Genomic DNA, 25,894 nt, shown 5'->3' with positions numbered 1-25,894 from the left:
TTTATTCGATCGTAACGCCACAGAAGACCTGTCTCGTAGCAGTTTCCAATCAGTCGTGTTTCGGAAGATAGGATTTTTATTGCTCGCTCTTCATCCTTCGAAGCTATCAGTTTAGGTGTTCCGGAGATCCCCATGGACTCGATCGAGAAGAACTCTTTCAAGGCAGTATTAAGATCCTTTTCCTCCTTCTTCACACACGGGCATATGTGAAAACTGTGGTACCCATTATGACCAGAATCTTTCCGACTGAGTTACATTGGGCATAGACCGTATACTATCCAGCCAAGGCGGGTTTTAGACGCCACCGGTTCATTTCCACCACCTTCTACACTTTTCAGGGCAGAGCCTAGACGACAGTTGTTCATTCCTCTTAGGATTCGTGGGGACACATTCTCATAGGATTCCAGGGGCAGCCCTTTTAGGTAGCTGAACTTGGCGACCATCTGCGATACTGATACCGACTGCTTCGGGAGAGAAAGATCCTGAACCGTATGGACTTCCGGGAGCTCAAAAACCTCGCTGGTGTCCTTTATTCCTGAGATCTTCAATGCCAACACTACCGAGTTGTTTTCACGACGTTGGTGACCACCTGTCCAGTCGAGGCATAGTGGATACGAAGGTTCTTTAAGACCTAGTTCTCTCAACAAACCGTGCTCCATTAAGGTTGCCGATGACCCATCATCAAGGAAGGCGAAGATTTTCACTTGCTTTCTCTTGCCAGATATAGTCACGGGAACGTACCGGAACAAGACCTTCTTCGTTGCCTTCGAATGCGTGTTACAGCCCTGCGTTGATGTACCCTCAGTCGACTTCTCTGATTCGGACGTTACTGTCTTACTATACCGCTTGTCGTCGTGAAGCAACTTACTGTGCATAAATGTGCACCCTTTCCTCCCGCATGGCGGTTTGACTTGGCAGGCACCGAAATGCTTCCGTATACACTTCCTACACAGCTTCTGTTCCTTGACAAAGGTCCAACGGGACCCGACGTCCATGTTGAAAAACTTTTGGCACTTCTCTGGACCGCTACAGTCGTTCAAACATACATTGCACCCTTTTACAGCTCTCTGCAGACGATCCCTTGCATTTGCTTCGGTGATGGGGTTGCTCTCGGAGTGAACATTAATATAATCCTCCTTTCTGCCACGTTTTTCTGGTTTCGGAACACTCATTGATGGCATTGTGACTGCACTTGCCACCTCAACCAATTCTCCCAACCAATCCCCGAGTTCTAAGAGCGTAACTCTGGGTAGATGTTGTCGATGAAAGGCCCAATTCAACCGAATAGATGGTGGCAGTTTTTCGGTTAATTCTTGGAGCAGAGCCACGTTGCACATGTACTCGTCGAGACCTGAAGCCGCGATGGTTGCGCAGACATTTTGCACTGCCACTCCAAAATCTATCAGTGTGTGCAATCTCTCTGCCCTCGGCGCTGGCATCTCCCGTATCTTATTCACCAGAGTGTGAACAATAATCTCCGGTCTCCCGAAAAGAGTTTTCAGTGTCGAAATTATTCCCGGTAAATTGAAAGGATGAAGAAGGCGGCAACGCACCAGTTCCAACGCCTTTCCCTTCAAACTTCGTTGGAGTCGCAGAAAGTTTTCTTCATCGCTATATCCGCAAATCCTTGTCGAATTTTCGTAACTCGCTATGAAAAGCGGCCACTCTTCTGGGTTCTCTGAAAACATGGGTAGTTCCTTATTAACAGCCTGTCGCGCAGAGATCTGGTTTTGACTCAACGAAACATATCCGGGAAAGTCACTAGCTCTCGGCTGAAACCCTGTCGCCAAAGGATTCAGTCCAATACTTCCGCTAGCCGAGCCTCCATCAGCATGTGCTTGCCGAAGAAGAAGTCGATTTCGCTCTTCCAAATGCTTCCTTTCCAGTGCCTGCATTTCTTCCAGCATTTTCATTTCATTCACTATAACCTCATTCTCCTGGGGAACATCCTGTTCGTTGATTCGCGGCAACGGAATACCAGTCGAACTCGCCGCCGGTCCTATTCCGTTTGACCCGGTTAACCGGTGTTGTCTTTCCACCTGTTCTAGTACTCGCCGCTCCGAATCTCTCAGCTCTTGTTCATATTTAGCCCTTTGATCCTTAAGCTCGTTCGTCCGCTGTACGTCTTTTTCCTCAAGAATTCGCTCAAACCTTTTCTGCATCACCGCTAATTGCATCCGTAAATATTCTTCCAGATTCGAATCCGTTGGTTGGCCAGTTCCCGGCTTTGGTATCGTTCCAGTATTGCTGTTAGGGGTTGATGTACCAGATGGATGTTGCTTCGCTGCTTCAACACATTTCAGACAGCACCACTCCCTGATCCTGTACACTCGAATCCTCGCTAACACACGCGAAATGATACCACTGATCGCACGAATCACACGCTACCATACGGTCATTATCCGGTTTCCGACATATTTCGCAACTAACACCCCGCAGTGGCTTGGGTGATGCCGCTCGCTTACACTTTTCTTTGACATACCGAATGACTTGAGTCCCCGATCGTAAACGGATTTACAAAATGTTACGATAGCAACGGACAGACAGATTTTTTTTTCCGGTTTTAAACTCGTTTTTATTGTACAGGAACAGAGTTGTAAATCCCTTCGGGGAACATAATGAAAATACAATCATTATTGCTTATGTACGTAACAGTTTTTTTATCTTCACCATTTAGTTAGCAAATTATATCTTTTTACTCACGTTTAGTCTCCTTCTGTTATTTATCCGTACTATAACAACCATTATTAGAACAGCCCGTACTTTTAGAAATTCGTACTAACTATAACGGAGTAATCCTGTAATCGTGACATTTAGGTTAAGCGATTTTAATTTAATTAAAATTTTACCTTTTACCAGACTTTTAGCTTATAAGAAAACCCGTACTAATAGTTTAAGTTAGATGTAGGTATAATAACAATGAATTATTAGATGTAAGTATGATTTTAAATGTAATCTAATTCCAGTATTATAAGAAACTCCTTCTGAACCTCGTTTATCAGTAACTTAAGCGAGCTCACTCTGACAACTTTTTACCTTTTTCTGCACTTCCTTTCATCTGTCAATACACTCGTAGACAGTTGAGCATCCAGGGTTGCTCATCGGCCGTCGGCGGCTCAAGATTGTACAGATGGAGGTGCATCACATCCCACAGGGTTGTGACACCATCTACAAATAAATAAATTCTATAACTTAATAAAGTTAGAATGAAATTTGAAATTTGGCTCAGTTAAACATAAATTGTATCGTGCCGTGTCGAATAAACTATTTTAAAACTAAAATTACCAACCTTATTTCGTCGCGGAATGATGAAATGAGGATAAAAAAGAGTGCGAAGGTCTGAAACATTCCATTCTCTAACTAATGCGCAAATCATATTTGCTATATCACAGTAGCTCGGGGATTTTTTTCAATCCTACACACAAAAATGAAAACACCCAAATACACTAAGGTCGCTTTTACGCGGTTTTTTACGTGGATTCCGGAATTTACGCGGTTTTTTTTTTGTGGGGATTTCGGTTTCCCTTCACTCGGAATGCAGAATCAACGCTGTTTTTTCACGCCTTTTTTGTTCCGCGGCACGTATCCCCCGCGTAAAAAGTGACTTTAGTGTATACGTATTTTTCACGTAAATCAGCTATTCTGTGAGCGGAGAAATTTTTAGATAAATTTGATTTATTTACATTTGAGTACCATCAGCAGCCAACGTTGAATGTCTGGAATCATCAATATCAATAACAAAAACTCCATACAAATGTTCACCCAGGATTGAGTTTTCGCATTCTATTGAACTGTTGCGTTGTTTTTACCAATATCCACCTAAATCAGTGAAAACATTCAGGTTTCATTGTTGTGAGAAGTAATTCTGTGTTCAAGAGAGTGCAAGAGATGATTTAATTTATTCGGTAGAGAACAAGCACGGTAAGCACACGGTTACACAAAATTTGAAACAAAGTGTGCAAATTTTTTAAAGAGTGTGTAATTTGAATGATTTTTAGTGCAGAAAAGATTAATCGCAATTTGAATAATAAACTGAAATTAAAATCTTTCGAAAAACTTCGTCCAGGGACTTCTCGGAAAGGATGCCCTACCCTTACTGCCTCCCCAACCTCTGTTCTACTACCGTTACTAACGGTTTGAGGTTTAGCAGCTGGAAGCCAGGAAATTGATTCGAAGCGTGGGAAAGTCCCTAGGTGTCACAGTACGGGTTCGTATCGGCACTAGCACATAGTTCAACAAAATAGACTCGTTTACTAGTTTACTCTAGTGCCCAGTGCCGCCTTTAGACAGTCTTCATTTACACCTCTAAAAAGCTTCAATCAATACCTAAAAAATGTTAAAAAAAATTATAGTGATTTTTTCTAAGTCCGTCTGAAAATTAATTTGGGCACTAGAGGGTTTTTCCTGTATAGACTTCCTCACTGCGACCAGAGTCGTTGATCTATTGTGAGATATGTCCGGATGTCTGCTGTATTCCGCACTTATATTATTAGCAATACCGCTATTGAGAAGTGGCATGTTTATTTTTTTATCAGTGCTTGTGTGTAATGTGCTATCCTTCCTTTTACACGCTTACTGTTCTGCTTTACCGAACCTTGATCCTCCTGCCAAATATCACCAATTATAATTCCCTGAAGATGTTTCATCGTTCGTTCTTCTGGCCAGTTTTATTGATAACAGGGACTTATTTTTGTTAAGAGGAAGCCACGCAAAGGTGTTGTAGATTTCAACGTAAAGGAAAGGTAACTGGTGAGGAGCCTGAGAATAAACCCATGCTTAAAGTCCTTTTTGACATCGAATGGCCTGATTCTACTAAGATCCGAACCCTCGACCACCTGCTTGACAAAGCGGACTCTGTAAGCTTGCGGCTACGCAGCTCCCTCACAAAGGGGTTAACCTATCGGAATGCGACACGGCGTTCCGTTCTTTTGTAACTCGGTTCCACACGTTGCATCGTCCATCTCGCACGTAGGCACGCTCTGCCTAACCTTTCATTTCCAGGCTAGCAAGACCTAAGCATCCAATTAGCTGCCATACTATCGCGGGCTAGTGACATACTCTTGCCTGCGCCCTCAGCCTAGGAATGGAAAATCAATGGAATCAAAATGTTGGAGTAGTGGACCTATGCAAGACGGAGGATGCAATGTGCGCGAACCGTTGAACATAAGATATGCGAGCAAGAGAGCTTGCTTAGAGAGGCTAAGCGTGAGTGCCAATACGAAACCGTGAGGTAACGACAAAACCAGGAGCGCATCGGCGCCTGCAGAGCGATCTCCAGCGATGCTGGAGTGTATTATCGGGGGAAACTTTCCACGCAACGAGTCAAGTCTCTAGCCTCCGGCTCTGGAATCTCACGTTCAACGTTCCAGTATCTCAGAGACTCAGACACAGACAACGAATGGTCGGCCACACCGAACATCCAATTCGTGAGCCAGGGATGGTTTCTCCTCAGAGGAAAAAAAGACAAGTGAAATGTTGACTCGCTGCTCTGTTTTCAAGTCGTGTGCTCTTCTCATTGTTGCTTTGACTTCTTTCTTGCGCTGAGTGCACAGGTGATTGAGAAACCTACACAAAGAGAAAGTAAATTGTTCCACTACACAAAGTTGCTCTTTGCGGATTATTGCGAAGCTCGCTTTGGTTTGTGCGATGTGCTGGTCATTGATATAGTATTTTTCGAATGGAAAAATAATCTCACATTCTTCCACTCGCGCTGGTGTACTTAGTCCAACCAGTGATGCCACATGTGCAGTTTTATCTGTATTGATACGGATTTTCACGTATTTTCCATACAGATATCTGCATATACAGATTACAGATTTTCTGGAAATAATACATATTTATACAGTTTTTTTAGTTTTCCTGATCGCAAATTAAACTTCTTGATACAGTAAAAAAAAATGAACTCAAATGTTGCAAGGCTTGTTTAATTATCAGGCTTGTAAACTGTCAACACTCTCATTTGATTTCGCTTCCTTAGCGTGCGTCACAGTAGGCTTTTGCTCGTAAATGTCAAAATACGTTCGAGGAAAAAAAATCGTGGTGGCAAGTACTCGTTTGACATGTTTGTTCATGAATGTATTTAGACAGCGATCCTTGCCACCGTCAGACGAAAAAGAAAACGATTATCACAGTGAAAATACTTTCCACCCTGACCATTTCGAAGCCTGTTTATTATTTTTATATGCTTCGCGTGAGTGTGTGCATGAAAGAATCATGATATATGATAAACAAGCTTCTCGAAATTTTATCAAGGTGATAAGATTTTTTGAGCTTTAAAACACAGATGCAAATATGGCATCACTGAGTACAACGTTAAAACGCAGGAGCCAAGCTAAAGCACATCATCATATATCTAAGCTCTGATACGTTCTCATCACAAAACCAACAAACATTTAAAAAAAATCTCTTAATAGGCAAAGAAAGTTACCTATGCTGTTTTTTTTTAAAATAATATTATTTAATTTTAGATACAGTTATTCCCGGTCTTAAACACATTGCCTTTGACAGTGGTAATTACCACATTACTATGAAGGATTATAGAGATGAGAGTACACTTGTATTCTTGTCTCATGCTCTAAGCGCTTGCGGCAAGTGACGTAACCAATTTCTCAGTACAAAGAGAAACAAAGAGTGAAATTGTGCACTATCATTTCTCTTTTTTCGTTCGCGTCATTCCTCTTTGTGCTGGTGAGTTTCTCAACGGCTGCAGGCGTTCTTCTCAATGTGAAAAATGGGAAGTTGGCTCTTTGTGCACTTGAATTGAGCAGATAACATCCCTGGTCGTGAGCGACTGTCGAACTATCTTACAGAATGCCTGGTTGACTGCCTCTTCCCGGAGAGGTGGATGGGACAGAAACTGATGCTAGGCTCAGAAACTGCCAGGTCCCTTCGGCAAATAGATGCATCTACTACCCGCAAGGCGCTTGAGAGGATTATCCTCAACAGACTGGTGAAGTACACAGCGACTGTAGAAAATCTGGCGAGGAACCAGTTTAGCTTTCGGAAAGGTTATCTCCGTCACCAAGATGACGGAGGTGGTAGACCAGCGCAGGGGACGAGGCATTCGCTATTGCGCAATCATCACGCATAACGTAAAAAATGCATTCAATAGCTCCAGTTGGGACTTTCAATCACCACAAAAGTACCATCCTCGGTCCGGTGTTTCGAAATATTATGTAGGATGAAGTGTTAAAGCTAAAGTTCCCTGTAGGGGCTGTGGTCGTCGGATTTGCAGATGACATAACGCTAGAGATCTACGGCGAGTCGAACGGAGATGTCAGATTGACGGCCGCGTACCGCGTACGCAACGTCGAAGACTGGACTCACTCCAGGAAATTGGAGTTAGCGCATTAAAAAACGGAGATCACGATTACGAATAACCATAAATCAGAGCGCGAGACAGTGGCCAGAGGCGGAGCCATCACAATTACCTTTAAACGATCTTTGAAACTCCTGGTGGTTACTGTTGACAAGTTTACATTAAAGGGCCACATGAACTATGTCTGTAAAAGGGCAACAACGACGATTGCGAGCACAATTTTTAATGATGTCGAATAGTTCAGCGGTTTATGGTAGCAAACGGAAACTTCTTGCCAGCGAAGTTTTGTTCATACTCATTCATTGTAATCCAAAGCGCTAGGTACTAACGGTTATAGTGGTAAACTAGAGAGCACCTATAAGTTTATGTGGCTGAGAACAGCCAGTGCGTATTGTATAATTTCATAGGACGCATTCTGCATTCCGTCATGAGGCCTATCAGCATCGCCATTAAGAAGGATGTAAAGTGCTTCGATCACCGTGACAACTACACTGGTTCTGGTAAGTGGGATACCCCATGTGTCCCGAGTGCGTGAATAGGGAGGAGATCGCTGAGCATGCCTTTTTCGTATGCCATCGTTTTAAGTATACAACGCGCGACATGAAGGTAGTCTGTGGGCCAAACAGTACTCCGAACAACTTAGTTAGGAAGATGTGCGAAAACCCGGACATCTGAAGTGCGGTTTGTGCAGCCGCTTCTCAAATAATCCTGGTACGGTGTGAGGCAGGTCAACCACCAAAATGCCTGTGATAGCTACCGTCGTGCGACCGTATTGGTCAGGTCTAGGTAGAATTTTGCCGAGGCCTTCGACATGATCTGACGCAATCTTTTTTTTAGTTTTTAAATAGTTTATTTGACACGGCACGATACAATTTATGTTTAACTGAGCCAAGTACATTTTTTTTAAATTTTAAATTAGCAGGGAAAAGAGGGAGGCCTTTTCTTTATTCTCGCGGCCGACTACGAGCTAGTGGGGATTTAAGGTGAGAGGAGGGGAGTTACAATTTTGATTTTAACTATATTGAGTTATACGATTTATTTATTTGTACATGGCTAAGCAGTGATGTTCTATTTGAGCAGTTTGGACTGAGGTGTCTGCGTGAACATAAAGATGCCGAGTCTTCGTTTGAGTGTCTCCAGCTTAGTGTATCATCTTCTTTCAGCGTGAAGCGGGAATGGTAATCTAACAAATAGATAGAAGAGTTTCATATTTTAATACCAGCGTGTTTTATGAACACGTATAGCTGTGTCATGTACTGGAGATCACCGCTTCCCAGAATGTCTCTAACGGGTACGTTCGGTTGTTTTCCTCGGGCCCGAAGGGAATCTATAAGCTCAGACCTAACACCACAGTGTTCGGTACACGACCAAACAACATGCTCGATGTCATGGTAGCCATCGCCACAAACGCAGTGATTACTGTCTACAAGCCCTATACGAAAGAGATGCGTGTTTAACGTGTAGTGATTGGACATAAGTCTGGACATCACGCGAATGAAGTCCCGACCTACATCCAACCCCTTGAACCATGCTTTCGTCGATACCTTAGGAAAAATGGAATGTAGCCACCGTCCCAGTTCATCTGAGTTCCATGATGATTGCCAACTGTTGAGTGTTCTCTGACGCAAAATGCTATAAAATTCATCATAAGCAATTGGTCTTTCATAAATATCGCCGTCAATAGCACCCACCTTAGCTAAAGAGTCAGCCTTTTCGTTACACGGAATCGAGCAATGAGAAGGGACCCACGCTAAGGTAACCCGGTAATTTTTATCTGTTAAAGCACTTAAAAACCGCCGTATTTTCCCCAGGAAATACGGGGTGTGCTTCACAGGCTTCATTGATCGCAGAGCCTCAATGGCACTGAGACTATCTGTGAAGATGAAGTAGTGGTCTATGGGTAGGGTTTCGATGATTCCAAGAGAGTACTGAATAGCAGCAAGTTCTGCGACGTACACGGAAGCAGGAGCATCGAGTTTGTAGGAGGCGGTAAAATTTTCGTGGAAAACACCGAAGCCAGTGGACTCATCTAGATTAGATCCGTCAGTGAAAAACCTTTTATCATAACTAACATGTTTAAACTTATTGGAAAAAATCTTAGGGATCTCTTGGGGTCGCAATTGATCCGGGATACCAGAAATGTCTTGTTTCATGGTGGTGTCGAAGAATATAGCATTATTAGAAGTAGCTAAAAGTGCGACATTGGAGGAATCGTATGAAGAAGGATTAATATCTTGAGCCATATAGTCAAAATATAAAGTCATAAATCTGGATTGAGATTGAAGGTCGACCAACCTCTCGAAATTTTCAATTACTAATGGGTTCATAACTGTGCAACCGGTAAGAGAGATTCCAAAAATGATGTTTCAACGGAAGAATACCCGCTAGCACTTCAAGACTCATCGTATGGGTCGACTGCATGCAACCCAAGGCAATACGCAAACAACGATATTGTATTCTCTCTAATTTTATGATGTGCGTGTTCGCGGCGGAGCGAAAGCAGAAACAGCCGTACTCAAGAACTGACAATATCGTTGTTTGGTATAACCTTAGAAGGTCTCCTGGGTGAGCACCCCACCAGGTTCCGGTAATCGTACGAAGAAAGTTAATCCTCTGTTGGCATTTTTGTGTCAGATACCTAATATGACAAGCCCAGGTGCATTTGGAGTCGAACCAGACCCCGAGATATTTAGCGACTAAAACCTGAGAGATCGTTTTACCCGTTAGTAGGAGCTGCAGCTGAGCTGGGTTATGCTTCCTAGAAAAAACGACCAGCTCAGTTTTCTCCGGAGATAATTCGATACCCACCTCAAGAGCCCATTCAGACAAATTGTCTAAGGTATCTTGCAATGGTCCTTGCAGATCGCTAGCCTTGCCACCAGTAATGAATACAACGCTATCGTCTGCAAGTTGCCTTAGCGTGCATGAATTTGCAAGACATTCATCGATGTCATTGACGTAAAAATTTTATAAGAGAGGACTTAAACATGAGCCCTGGGGGAGGCCCATGTAACTAATTCGGGAAGTTGTCGAATCGCCATGTGAGAAATACATATGCTTTTCTGACAACAAATTGAGCAAAAAGTTATTCAAATTTGGTGAAAGTCCCTGCGAATGAAGTTTCGCGCTTAAAACTTCTACAGAGACAGAGTCAAAAGCCCCCTCAATATCCATGAACGCAGAAGCCATTTGCTCTTTTCGAGCAAAGGCTAGTTGAATTTCAGTAGAAAGCAACGCTAGGCAATCGTTCGTCCCTTTGCCCCGGCGAAAGCCAAATTGAGTATCTGAAAGTAACCCGTTTGTTTCGACCCATTTGTCTAACCGTAAGAGGATCATTTTCTCCATTAATTTCCGGAGGCAAGAGAGCATCGCAATCGGCCTATATGAATTGTGATCAGAGGCAGGTTTCCCGGGTTTCCGAATAGCAATGACTTTTACCTCCCTCCAGTCATGCGGAACAATATTTAGCTCAAGAAACTTGTTGAACAAATTCAACAAGCGTCTTTTTGCAGAGTCGGGTAGATTCTTCAACAGGTTGAATTTTATTCTATCTAACCCTGGAGCCTTATTGTTGCACGACAGGAGAGCCATTGAAAATTCCAACATCGAAAATGGAGGCTCTTCCGTAGTTACTAATAACGCGTCGCGAAAGGTTTTCTGTTCCGGTACAAAGTCTGGACAGACCTTTCTGGCAAAATCGAGTATCCAGCGATCTGAATATTCCTCGCTTTCATTCGAAACGTCACGGTTCCGCATGCGCCTGGCGGTATCCCAAAGAGTGCTCATCGCTGTTTCGCTGGACAACGCGTTTACGAACCGCCGCCAGTACCCGCGTTTTTTCGCCTTTACTAAGCTCTTCATCTGCCTGCCCAGTGCCTCGTACTTTCGAAGCAGGTTGACAGTGCCGTACTCCCGGTAGTCCTTATACGCCGCGGACCTTCGCGCGTACAGCTCAGAGCACTCTTTGTCCCACCATTTGTTGGGAGGGCGCTCTCTAATCGTTACCCCGGGTATCGGTTGCGTCTGAGCTTGAGTCGCGGCGTCGATTATCAAGCCAGCTAAGAACGCGTATTCTTCCTCCGGAGGAAGTTCCTCGTGAGTCTCGATAGATTGCGCTATAATAGACTCATAACACTTCCAATCAATATTACGTGTAAGGTCGTAGGAAATATTGATTGGGTTCGGGGGAGTTGAACCATTAGCAATTAATATAACGATTGGAAGATGATCACTACCGTGGGGATCGTTGATTACTTTCCACCGGCAATCTAACGCTAGTGATGTCGAGCAAAGGGATAAGTCAAGCACGCTTTCACGTGCTGGAGGATTAGGTACACGTGTCGCTTCCCCAGTATTCAAAACTGTCATATTGAAGTCGTCGATCAAGTTACAGATTAAAGAAGATCGGTTGTCGTCGTACAGCGACCCCCATAGCGAACAGTGAGAATTAAAATCTCCCAATATCAAAAAAGGCGCGGGAAGCAACTCTGCTATATCAGTGAGATGCTTCTGTTCAATCCGCGCGGATGGAGGCATATATAACGAAACAAGGCATAGGTCTTTTCCATTCATATTCGTTTGAATGGCAACGACTTCAATATTCGAGATCGAGGGGAGGTCGATTCGGAAGAAGGAATAGCACTTTTTAATCCCTAAAAGTACCCCTCCACCGTGTGAGTCTCGATCTCGACGAATAATGTTAAAATCGTGGAAATTGAGTTGATCGTTTGAATTGAGAAAGGTTTCACAGAGCGCAAATGCGTCACAATTGTATGTATTTATTAAATGAGAAAATAGATCGAATTTGGGGATGATACTTCTGCAATTCCACTGTAATACAGTGATAAAATTCCTAACCTCTTTCGCCGTATTAGTCATCGAAAGATATGATAGCTGAAATGAGGGGCCAAGTTGCTGCTAGTTGCATCAAAAAGGTTTTCACTGTAGGAAGAAGGGCAAGAAGAATATTTTGTAGGGGATCTGGTATGTTGAATGTTTTAAATATCCAGTCCACAATATCAGAAAATTTTATGAACCCTGTTTCTTTTTTATCTTTTGTACGAGAAATGGGTGCACGAGGGGTTTTTGGTGCCCCAGGAAGCGGTGGGTACTCCTGGTTTGATTTAAAATTAAAACCGGGAGGTACTTGCTTCGGTTTTTCTTCACCGCTTCCTTTTTGTGTTGGCTTATTGGTCATTCCGCTAGGGGTTATCTTGCGACCTTTGCGAGAAAGATTAGGAGAGTTGATCATTCTCCTCTTCCTAGATCCTTCTGGCATGGCATAAGAACACCCTTCGACGGGATCGTCAGATGTACCCTCATCGGTTGGCAAAAAGGAAAAGATGTTTCCTGTCGAGGGTGGCTCAGCCCTCTTAAGCATTTCTGCGAAAGAGCGCTTTGATCGTTCCTTGAGGGAACGCTTAATTTTTTCCTCGCGCTGTTTGAACGCGGGACACGCCGAAAGGTCATGCCGAGTTCCCTCGCAGTAAAGACACTTTTCAGTAACCTCACTGCAAGCGGTCTCAGCATGATTGCCTCCGCACTTGCTGCAGCGTGCCTTGTTGCAGCAGTAGGTGGCTGTATGACCTAACTGCTTGCAGTTTTGGCAATGCATGACCCGCGGTACGAACAGGCGTACGGGCAGACGAACCCTGTCCAAAGAGATGTAGTTCGGCAGTGCGGATCCGGCGAATGTTACACGGAAGGAATCCGAAGGGAAGAATTTCTTCTTCCCTTCTTCGATGGATACTGAATGCAATTGCTTGACATCCAGTATCTTTACATCTTGAATCAGGGGGTTCTTGAAGCAGCCAACCCCGTGACGCAAAATGTCATCGACCGTGAGGCTTCCTTCGGTAACCACACCGTCGATCTCCACGTCCTTGGCAGGGATGTACACGCGGTACTCTCTCGTGAAGAGCTCGTAGCTAGCAATTGCGTTTGCTTGCTTCAAGCTACTCACAACAACTCGCAGTTTGTTCGGTCTAACCTTTGTAATTTCGGTTACGTCCGAAAACTGTTTTGCCAGGTCCTTGCCGATTTGAATTATATTTAGAGGCTTCTTTATAAGCCTGAAGTAAACTACGAACGGACCTTTCGAAGCATCTGGGTAAGCTTTCACCCGTGTTGCCGGTACCCTTGGTACGGGGCTAGGTAGCGGGGAAGGTAGAGGGGAATTGATGGGGGAGATCTCAATCTCTTCCCCAGTTGTTTCCACATCCAGGAATAGTTGCACCTGCATGTCGTCCATTTTGCGGGAGCGTTACGCTCTACCGCACACAAACGATAAATATTCGAATGTGGGGGGGGGGGGTCAAGTAGTTGCTATTAAATTTTGAAAACAATTTTTCAAACTACAATGGATCAAAATAAAAAAAAAGGCAGTAATACTAATACTAATAACAATAGTAATAATAATAATAATAATAATAATAATAATAATAATAATAATAATAATAATAATAGTAATAATAATTATAATAATAACAATAATAATAATACTATTAATAATAATGATAAAAAGTGAATACTTCACCGAACGTCTAAGTCACGACCTCACGGCTGATAGTAGGATTAATCGAGCGTCTCCGCAGAACAAACAATGACGATCCAGCTTCGTGTTGTGACACAGTGGCCGTATCCTACACGCGACCTTGTAGATGCCACTTGTAGTTGACTTCCACTCGCTCGATCGTATGGTGGTCCGTGCTGCTAGCGGGGTAACAGCGGTGCGGGAGAATTATTCTTGCTGATATATCAGCTGCGTATCGGATCACTGGCGGGGTAGCCTGCCCCTACCAGTGTGCAGAAGATGTTTCTGCCGATAAACTACCGGCTATTGTTATCGCGCAGCACAAGAACTAATCGACAAAAAAACACCCGTACGATAACTCGTGTATTGTTATTTTGCAAACTCAAACGGAGATGAACAATTTACGTCTAATCGAGACGAAAGCAAAACAACGAATCAATTCATAATTTTTATTCTCACCGAATCGAGGAAGAGCAAGCGGTGACTCCAACCTAATTTCATGCTTTTTTATGAAATGATCTGACACAATCTCTTTAACCGGAAACCTGCCGTCATCTATATGGTTTCCAACGCTTTCATTACATTATTATGTAATTACCTTGGTTGGACCAATCGGGCCTCGACCAGGACTTGTTTCCTCTCTCAAAGCACCTGAAGCGAACATAAGCTTACTTTAGGGTGCCCAGGAGGTACAGGAGTGATGAGATTGGTGTACAGCTTCAGGCGTGATATAGGTATAATAGAATCAAAACGCGTAAAATTCTATCCTTATGTCAAGCACCAAAAGAAAACAGCGTTGCAGTTTCTCCCTTTAGGCTGCGCTGGAATTAGCAAGAGCTTTTATTTATTTTATTGAAGTAACAAAGTAATAAAGGTAAAAATTAAGATAACTGTGAGAATTAGAACCTTTTCTACTCAACGACCATTGCAAAATTGCTTCATTAAACATCAAATAAAACCTACGAGTGTACTGCCTAATACTGAGCTATCAGTCATACCCTTTGACAGCATTCAACACGCGGTGGTAACGCATAGTACTTTTTATTTCGATTCAAGATCATCTAAATCAAAAGATGGCACCGATGAATTGGCGACAATGTGATTACAAGTTCGCAAGTCACCCGTGTGTGCTGCCACGATAAGAATGCAACCCAGCGACCACGTGCTCGAAATGCCGAAACGACTATGCTGTTGTGCATCGCACCAATATTGATCGAAAATGTATGAATAACTGCTGACCACGTCAAGCACAGCAAAAACAACTTGTCATCGCCTGTCCTACGATACCGTCAAAGAAGAGGCGACGAACAAACGGAATCGTGATAATAGTGTCAATGTCCAACAATTTATGCCTCCTACTGGCGATGAATTCGTAAACTAATTTAACTCCAAGCTGATTTTTAACAGTCTGTAAGGTCTGATAGGATAAAACAGTAACCCTCATGTTTGACAGGCAAATCTAAGTGATTAATTGTGAACACCCGAGACCATTTGTTCGCCCAATGAGACAAGTAATAGGCTGATTAATCAAAACTAATTGCGTGTTGAATGCGGTGCGATAAAATTAGAGACAAGACGACTTTCTTCCTCTGGCTATAAAGAAACAAACAAATAGGTATGTAGGTGGGAATGCGAAGTGCGTGAGAGGCGCGACGCGAGGGGTGACGCACAACACAGCTAAAATCAAATAAATTTTTTCTACCTACGAGTGTTTACAATCGGTGTAACGTTGGTTCAATATTAATAGGAAGCAAAAAATTCGACTAAAAGTATCAGTATGTACGAGTTGAATCGTAATCATGATTAAATTAATACCAACGAATGATTTGGTCGAGACATTATACGGGAGTATAATTTTTTTCATTTGCTTACATTTGTGAGCAGACGTTTATCGCTTTTGTGTCTAATTCGAAAAACAAGTGATCAGCTTAATATCAGTCGTTTGTTTTATGTGGCCGAACGGTAATGCTGCGAATAATCGGTTAGATTACGATAACCGTGGGAAGAAGAACAAGAAGGAACAGAACTACAGAAATGAGCTCGCTAGCCATTTATCTCTGTAAGTATGTTTATTTCATTTGAAAAAACGCTGTAGCGATACTGCATTTCGACTCATTAATCACTAGAGCTGCTTGACCTAATCGAGGTATGCCAAATCATCAGTGGTGGGCACCATTCCGCTAATTCGCTAATTAGCGACGCTAAAATTTAGTTAGCGATTCAGCGATTTCGCTAATTTTTGAGCTGGTTAGCGAAACTGTTAGCGTCGCTAAAATTATGGCCTTCGAAACGCTAATCGCTAATTCGCTAAATTTTGTGGAGAAGCGACAATAGAAATATTTGGAAAAACTGTGAATTGCTGATGGCGTACGTAAATTGCTTCGAAAGATGAACATACTTTACTGCGAAAGTTACTTTTGTCAGTTTTTTACCCTAGAATGGAGTTCCAGTTATCGTACAAGCCACAGGAGCATTTTAAAGAACAAGCACAAGGTCTAGATTGAATTTTTGGCACACCACGAACTTTGGTAAATTGCAATGCGCTTGAAATTATGACAACTTTGGTTCTACTTTTTCGATTCAGATAATAGTTGAATTTTAATGAAAACATTCCCAAGAGTATCTATTTTCAATGCAAGCTAAATAACTTTTGTTATTCTTGTTTTTACAAAATCAAATATGAATACCGTTTCGTGAACCTCTTACTGTAAATAGCTTTAAAAAGCAATTGTTTTCGTTTGTTTAACCAAAAGAGATCAAAGTGGTCCAAATCTTACAAAACACGAGCAATAAATAAAGCGATATGACTATTTACATATTAAAAAGTTAGCGATTAGCGAAAGTTCCGCTAATGTGGGTTTAGCGTTTAACGTTTAGCGATTATCGAGCTAAATTTTCCGGTTAGCGATTAGCGTCGCTAAATTTTCGGTTAGCGGTGCCCACCACTGCAAATCATTTACTAGCATCATAGAGAGTAGATCGCTACATGGTCATAATTACCTTTTTCTGTCCTCTACCAAATGGAGAATATCCAAAATAACTCTCGTTTCATATCTGGAAATCTGAAAGTAGGTATAAATGTTTCCAATCTTTCGTTCGCAAACTGCTGCAGGAAAATCGCGACTTTTCTTTAGTTAGAAAAATCTAGCAAAGGTATCATGAACGTGTTCGACAAACAAACACGGATATGGGCATTATTCTTAGTCAGTTGAAGTAAAAGAAACAAAACCTTTGTAATAGTAGAACTATGTTAAAATACCTATGTAACTGTAGAATAACAATAAACATTTCAGGGAAAATCATCCTGATAGCACTGAAGTCAGCATTAAGGCGCACGGGAACGATTTTTAATAGGGATAGATTTCTCAGCAAAAAAAGAGAAGAGAGAAACTAGCTGTCCACTTTTCTTGAAATTTTGTTATGCACAGAAAAAAAAAATATGATTTCCGCTCTGGGAACAACCATAAATGACGTAGCTTTTTTTTAGGTTTTTTTGACTCCCCCCTCCCCCATCGTAGCATTTCGTCACAAATCAAGCCCCCTCTAGATTATTACGTAGCTTTATAGCATTCCAGACACCCACCCGTCCCTCTCATGATATTTTTTTGCCTGACACATGAATGAACAAGAAAAAACAAGAAAATAATAAAAATAACCCTAAACAGACAAAACAGTGATAAAAACGAACAATTAGAAAAAAACACTGTTTTTCTTAGTTTCATATTTGCTACGTAGCTTGGCTCGATACCCTACCCTCCCCCTCGTCACATTTCGTCACAAAACTGCAAACCCCCTCCTCCCTCCTCAAATGTTACGTCATTTATGAATGTTCCCTATCTGTCTAGTATAGTTTAATGGAGTAAGCAGCATGAGAAGTCTTTTATCGTTTAATTTAGACCATACTCAACAGAGAATGAAACACAAAAAGACGCACATTAAGCGGGTTCTCCTCAGTACAACGGGAATAACGTCTTTGACTCTGCTCACCTTCAATAACAGCGTCACATCATTTCGCCGTCACCTGACGCATTCGCAATTATCTATCTATTCATTGCAGGCCACCGTATAGTTTGTATTTGCTGAAAAAAAAAACGAATCCTCCCTGCAAATGGATGATCTGGCGTTCAGGCATGAAACTGAGTAAACTATGTCTAGTGTTTTTATAGGTCACGGCCTTTTTTACGATGAAAAGCCAGAACGGTTGATACCCTGACCGTACATACGTGCAAACAACTGTGGCAAGGGTAGTAAACCACGGCCGACGACCGCCCGGTCTCTGGCTGGCACCGTCGGCACCGACAGCAGCACGTTTCTCGTTATGGTACAAAACTATCGGAGCACGCTCATACGAGAATCCATCCCGTTTCGATGGGGTTTTCCTGTGCGGAAAAGCTGCCAATGTAACTACGACGACAGCATTGTGCACCGAAAGGAGTAACCGAGAAACAGACCGGATTTCTGCTCTCGTTTTCACTCTTCGTTCCAGGCGCAAACATTTGCGGCTTGTTATCCTTCTTGGCTTGAAGCCCGGGACAGGCGAAATAACAATTGTTACGATCTGGCTAGGAAAAATTACCCGATTTCGTCGGTGGGTTAGGAGGGGCAAGGGGCAGACAGAAAAAAGCGGAGCAAAAGTTAAACGACTGGAAACTGGGATGACTTTGGATTTTCACGGGTGAGCAGAATTCGACAATTCATTGAAATGTGTAACCATGCTTCTCGCTGTCTGTGCCAGCCGGAGCCAAAGATTGATAGCCGGTATGGCTTAAAATAAAGGGTATGATCTATTATTACCGCTACAATGAATCTGACGCCTCCGAAATCAGTCATTTTAATGTGGAAGAAAGGTCGCATAGATGAAAGAGACTACCAGATAGTAATGTTTATATTGCAGTAAAAGTTGGTCAATTTTTACAGCTCCCATGATGATTTATTATGGTAACAACTCGGAGGCTGTAAATGTCACGCTTTTGTGTGATTACATGTTGCCTAGTGATGTAATGAACAGTGAGCTATTTTCATCAAGGCGTGTTGTTGATGAAATATTATTCGTTATATTTTTTAGTGATCGTTCTCCGAGAATTGCCAAACAATACACCAAACCTGATTTTGACATTTTTTATTAATAATTCAGGAGCTTTTTAGAAACTATTTAGATACGACAGAAAATATAATATAACTTGACATTTACGTATGGGTCTAGGATTTTTACAATAAAAAAATGATTTGAAAAATCTTGGTTGTTAACCAACTCGATAAACCTAAAATTATTTTACAGAGCCTATTATTATTGCCTTCATAAAAACTCATAACTAATGAACTGTACTTTATGGATTTATTTGCTGTAAAAACTATTTTGGAATAAAATCCCTCGAAATTTTGTTGTGAAAAATCACAGGAGGGTTGTGTGCAAAGCCACGACCGCAAGGATGAAGTAGAATACTTTTACAAGAAAGATAACCTGGCTGCTTGCATGTCAGTCATTTTTTCTAGTACATAAACGTTGACTAATCGGATCAATCGAATTTTGCGCTTCAACAAGGATTGACCATTTTTAATAATATAGTAAGTTGCTTGTCATGATTGGGGCGTAACAATTTTGAAATTTTGGTTATGCGAAAAATTAATTTTTATACAGATAATTAAAATTTTTCGGATGCCGTGCTGATGGAAAACATAATTTAGTACGTTCTGAGACACGGAGATAAAGTAAAATTTATAACTTTTACAAATTTAAAGATGTAAAATAACTCAAGAGAAAATATTAACTCTTCAATCATCCGGTTTTTAATTTCATCCTGAAAAGGACAATTTGTTGTTCGATTCCATATCGGATAAGACACCGATCACATCTTGGCGTTATCACGGACAGTGCGAATAAAGTATTTCTTGTGATAAAATAAACAGTGAAAATCTGATTTAACACTCAAAACTAGACGGCTCATGTGTTGTCAAAATGAGTCAATTTTTCATTGAATGCATTTACTAGTGCCCGCTATCGCACAGTGCCTCACTGCATCAGCTGCTATGGATGCTGATACCCGCTGCAACTGCTACGCTATCAATAACCATGCCACAGTTGTGGCTGTATATCGCTGGTATCCACTGCACTACTGCTGCTAAGGGAGGACTGCTGTTGTCGCTGTCTAGAACTACTATAAGCGGCTCCGGTTGAAACAGGCTCTTATATAGGCCAAATAGTATAGTTTAAATTGCAAGGTATATGATTCTGTCGACCGTGCTTGGGAAGCAGTCATGTAACGACCAATAAGAGGTCGAATTTTTCGTTTTTGCAAAGCTTAACTATTTTCAATAGTTCAATAGTTTGGATAATAAAATTACAATTATCTTCATTTGGGAAGAATCTTAGAAGATTTTCCAATCTATTGCTGCAAAAACGAAGGGAATCCATCGAATGCTAACCGATTTATTTGCATTTGAAATTGGACATATTTTTCACTTTTTTCGGTTTTAGATTTTAATTTCACATCGCTATGTAGCCGAACTTCCTGAGAGAAGTATTCTACTTCAAAAAGCATTTTGCGGTTCAAAATCTTTTGCTGATTACAACTTTTGAGCTGCCATAACATTGGGGGAATCAAGATACACGGACAACATGCACTGTGGAAGCTATTTCACATTCAGTAAATTCGACGGGTGCGACAGATTGCTTGCTTGCGTTGACAAAAATTATTAACTTTCAATGACTTGTTTATTTGCCTTGAAAAAGGCATTTTGATTTCCAAAATTGGATTTCCTGATGGCAATCTTCATGTTGCTCCAACAGTGGGGGAATAATGGCAGTCTGGCGACACACGCTGAGAAGAACCGCGCTGCTCCTGAGACGTGATGACCAACCACAGGGCAAGTGGTTTGTTTAATTTGAAGGCAACCACAGGCGCAACCCGCTGCTATGGTCTGTTACTGCTGAGTGCCGATATCTGCTGTTACTGCTGTCAACGTTGTGGACGGTCCATCCAGTTCACCTTCCGACTAATGAATATAGCTAGTTTTCCCAGAAACACTCTTTTATAGCCGAAGGGTGCTACGTAATAGGCCACGCCTTTCAGTTCAGGTTTACCATTTCTTTATGTTCTTTAGACGAATTATTCCACAATTCGCATTTGATTTTCGTATCCAGCGAACAAACACCGATGGTGCTCTCACACACGCAACGGTTTTAACCCGTATCTTATTGCGGTTTGTAACATCAAGCGATTTCGTTTGCTCGCTGTTGCGTGTTGCATCATGTTGCAACTTGGCAGCTGAGAGACGACGAAATTTTGTTTATGCTGATTGATTGAATCGACTTCATATTAGCTCTGCATAGTCGAACTAACTGTCTTTATGAATGCGGTCTAACAGGGCAGTTTGTTATTCAAGGTTGGTTATGCTGATCGCAGCCTTTGCGCTGCCCTACAGTGGGGGGTTTACTAAATAAAGTAAAAGTAAAAATTAGACAACTACAACAGAATTTGATTGCGTCCCGCACAGAATGTCTGCTTGTGTTGATGCCAGAAAATTATTAACCTTCAATTATTTGTTTATTTGCCTAGAAAAAGCATTTTGCGGTACAAAATCGAATACTGATTACAACTTTTGAGCTGCCCTAACATTGGGGGAATCAAGATACACGGACAACATGCACTGTGGAAGATATTTTATGTTCAGTGAATTGGACGGGTGCGACAGATTTAAATTGCTAGGATGCAACACAGAATGCTTGCTTGCGTTGACAAAAATTATTAACCTTCAATGACTTGTTTATTAGCCTTGAAAAAGGCATTTTGATTTCCAAAATTGGATTTCCTGATGGCAATCATCATGCTGCCCCAACACGGGGGGAATAATGGCTGTCTGGCGACACACGCTGAGAAAAACCGCGCTGCTCCTGAGACGTGGTGACCAACCACAGGGCTAGTGCTGCTGCTAAGGAAGGACGACTGCTGTTGTCGCTGTCTAGAACTATTGTGAGCGGCTCCGGCTGAAACAGGCTCTTATATAGGCCAAATAGCATGTTTTCAATTGCAAGGTATATGATCCTGTCGACCGTGCTTGGGAAGCAAGCATATAACGACCAATCAGAGGTCGAATTTTTCGTTTTGACAAGGCATGAATATTTTCAATAGTACAATAGTGTGAATAATAAAATTACAATTATCTTATTTTGGGAAGAATCTTAGAAGATTTTCCAATCTATTGCTGCAAGAACGAAGGAAATCCATCGAATACTAACCGATTTATTAGCATTTGAAATTGGACATATTTTTCACTTTTTTCGGTTTTAGATTTTCATTTCACATCCCTATGTAGCCGAACTTCCTGAGAGAAGTATTCTACTTCAAAAAACTAATAAGAATTAGAATGAACATTTCAAGGGACGAAAACAAAATTTTCAATAAATATAACGTCAATTTGATTAATCATTTTCATTTTCGCGAGATTAACATAATCTCATCTTTGAATGTTCAGTAGCAGTATCGAACACGAGGAATTGAATAACTTCGCAGCTCCTCAAAATTCCGAAAGCATCTACTTACTGTTACTTTTATGGTGCCAAATCGTGAAGATCCTATTCCGAAACCAAAAAAATGCTTGCTAGGTCTCGGTAATTTATTGCCTAGGACGGCAACACTGAGTGCACGGTTGAAAAAATAATGACTGCTGTCACATTTTTTCGTAAATCTCGGTTCACCTAACTGAAATTTCGGCACGAAATATCCACAAAATAATACTTCTGAACTGATTCGTTTGGTTTGAATGGAACTATGTTTAAAATAGTAATCCTTCTTTCATAGCACTTTCATTATTCAAAAGCCAAGTTTTGTCCTAGAGCTCAAACTGGAAAACATGAGAGATGGTAGGTAGGTTTTTCAACCATTCCTGTGAGTTTTGGTGTCCCTAGCAGAGATAACTTTTTCAGAGACTTGACTGAGTTTTTCCCTAAGCAAACGTAGAAGCGACGAATCCGATAAGCAATTACTCGGCGGCCTTTTGATGCATATCTGTATTTTTTAAAAGCAGCAAAATTCACAGGAATGGTTAAAAAGCTGTAACACCTTTTAAGGGCAACCATTTTGAGCTTTAGGGAAACTTTTTTTCGCTTTTGTCGACCAGTGTTATTGAATTTTTTTTAACATCGTTTAGTCAGATTAGACCAAGTGTAATGTAAACTTTGAAGTTGTCAATTTTTTTGCGCATTTTTTAATATAAGTTAAAGTAACTTTTTAACTGAGCAGTTCGGCAAAAAATGTCCAGTTTCTATATTTTTTGTCATATTTGATTTGGCCCAAACTTTGCATAGACGTTTCTATAGGCTGAGAAGCTATTTAAAATGCTATTTTGGGAGGATTATTGTGATAACAAATATTTTCAGAGCCAAAGTGTTTTGATCAGTATGACGTCTTCGGCACGGTTTTAGATAGTAGTTTTATCTTTCCGATGAAAAAACATTAAAAAAATTCATTTATTTTAAATGTAAGAGAAACATTAAAACTAATATGAAAAAGCTTATTCTTCAAAAATCTTATTTTTTTTTGTATAAAAATTACAAGAAAAATACCGGAACGATGAAGATATCAAGAAAAAAAGTTATATTTTTTCAAAATAAATTTTTTTTCACAGCGTGTTTATTTTTGGAAGAAAAATATTTTTCTCTAGAACTTTGCCAGAGACACTTTGCCAATCAAACAAACTGTTTCGGTTGTAAAAATATTTTAATTATACACAGAGTGCTCTATTGGAGATTAAAAATATTTTTTCAGCTAAATCGATTTTTTGACTGGCATAACTAGTGTCTCTGGTAAAGTTGTAGAATAAAATTTTGTCCTGAAAAAATATGCCCTGTGAGTTTCAGCGATACCAAAAATAATAAAATGCATTTGTGGCCATTCCTAAACTACGTGGACATATTTTGATTCCTTTCATTCCTACTAACCTCCTTTACCCCCCCCCCCCCCGTGGTCGTTTGGTAAGCCCCCTCCGACAATATTTTTGTGACAAACTCGATGCGAGTGAAACTTTGGTTGTATGTTAGCTGATTCTACACTTACAATGATTTTTGCCTTGGGCTTGAATTAATAATTTTTTGCCTAAAATGTATGACGAACGGGCCTTTCAAAAATGCACTATTTCAGTACTGTAACTGAATAATTAAATTTTCTTCAAATCTCGTTGTTTTTATTTTTATTGTATTTTAATACTAATTGTGGATAAGCCCGTTATCCTGAATTTTCCAGAACAAATAAAGATAAATAAAGTAAAAGAAAACGCCACATCTGAGTAAAAACGATCAGAAACTTTGAAGAGCAAAATGTTACTAATTTTGATTTTCATAAAAGAATTGATTTATGATCTTATTCTGCAAATATATGTACAATAAAGTATGAAAAATTTATTTAAAAAATGAAGGTTAAAGAAAACTGATTATTAGTCATTGTGCAAATTGTAAATAGAATTTTCGGTATTATCATTTTCTCAAAAACAAAAATAACAAATAGATAATGGTTGTTTAATTTTTAATAATATTTCATTATCTTTAACAAATAGGGTATCGAACGTCTTCGTCAGTGGTTTTCTTCGGCCCCATATTGCATAAAATTGCTGCAGAAAAACTGCCGAAGAAAACCACTGACGAAGACGTTCGATACCCTATAATGATTTCCTTACCTGAAAGTAAATAAAATACGCTATTCTGTTGAGTACATTCAGAATGATTTTCAATACAGCTTGTTGTTGAGTATAAGAATAAATAAAATTTATTTAAACAGTTTGATCATCTACGATAAATTTTACAATGTTTTTGAATGTTGAACAAAATATAAACATCTTTCTTTCTTCCTTCTGTTCACGAGCATCCAGGTCTTATATATTGTTTTCAAGACCAAGGCGTTGATTTTTTTTACCGGTCGTTGAGTATTGAAATATACTTCCAGGAAAAATGTCACAAATCCCGACGCATTGCAAAATAGAATTATTATTCTGTAGAAGTAAATGCCATATAAGGCAAAGCCTGTTTGAAACCGAACAAATATTTTCTTCGTTCGGGTAAATTTGAAATATGTTTTAAAAATTTGATCACAGCTAATTGCTGACAAATCGCAAACTTTCCGTGACACTTATGAATTATCAAGTCGTGTCATGTAAATTTATTGAAAAAAAAAATGCGGAAGCTATATTCTTGGTGGCTATAATAAATTATAAGTCAGAAAAAAGACCACGTGGTCTTTTCGTCTTCTATGTCTGGCTTTTATTAGTAAACCAAATATCTGTTGAGATTTATTTAATTAAATTTATAGTCGCAACGAGCACAAACCAGAAAATAATGTAATAATGTGCATCGGAAATTTGGTCCGAAATTTCGCGAAATTTCGTAATTGTCGAAATTGGAAGTTTAATTTCGCGAAATTTTAGGCGGAGTTTAGCGAAATTCAACGAAACTTTTCGGTAATTTCGCGAAACCGAAATTTCGGGAAATTTCGAGTTTTGCGAATTTACACGATATCATTCGAAATCTCGCACAGCCCTAATAAATTCCCGAGAAAAGATTTTAAGTGTGCTCTTCAGTCGCCCCTTACACTCGCTGCTCGGGCATCCTTGTTGACAGGTCTGGGTCTGCCTCGAAACCGTCGGCTTCCATCCGGGTCTCTGCTGATTTTTATTTTTGTTGGTCGCTAATCCGCCCTACGTGCTACTTGGCCAGCCCACTGTAACATACCGTGTTTCATCAGCTTGACAATCCGTGTCTTCACCTCGCGGCTCAGCTCGTTATCACACGTTACGAGTGTACAAAGATAAACTAATTTATCAACCACTACGACAGTATCTATCTACTGAACTGCAGCAGCAAAGCCCGTAGGACTACCACACTCTCTGTCGGTCACCGTGTACTTCGTTTTGGCAGTGTTTATAGTGAGTTGAATTCCCGCAGCTTACCTTCTGAAACCCTCTTTCTCTCTGAAAGGCCTTTTTCACATCTCCACTATTAACATCGATGATATTGATGTCGTCCTCGGAGCCTAGAAGCATATGAGACTTCGTGACGA

At 40.8% G+C, this 25,894-nt stretch overlaps 1 protein-coding gene across 4 annotated transcripts in view; it reads left to right on the top strand.

Moving 5' to 3' along the window:
- LOC129718844 (monocarboxylate transporter 12-like) overlaps positions 1-25,894 on the top strand; it is a 473,704-nt gene that overhangs the window by 16,971 nt on the left and 430,839 nt on the right. The window contains exon 1 of one of the 4 annotated variants that reach the window (XM_055669972.1): positions 15,651-15,909. The exons of the other annotated variants lie outside the window; for them this stretch is intronic. The gene's annotated coding sequence lies outside the window, so the exon portion shown is untranslated. Of the gene's footprint in view, positions 1-15,650; positions 15,910-25,894 lie in introns of those variants that run through there. 4 annotated transcript variants of the gene reach the window in all.

Source organism: Wyeomyia smithii, chromosome 1, assembly GCF_029784165.1.
Source record: "Wyeomyia smithii strain HCP4-BCI-WySm-NY-G18 chromosome 1, ASM2978416v1, whole genome shotgun sequence".
Classification (NCBI taxonomy): Eukaryota; Metazoa; Arthropoda; class Insecta; order Diptera; family Culicidae; genus Wyeomyia; species Wyeomyia smithii.
Note: the sequence above shows the minus strand (reverse complement) of the source record. Positions and strands in the feature narration are given on the sequence as shown.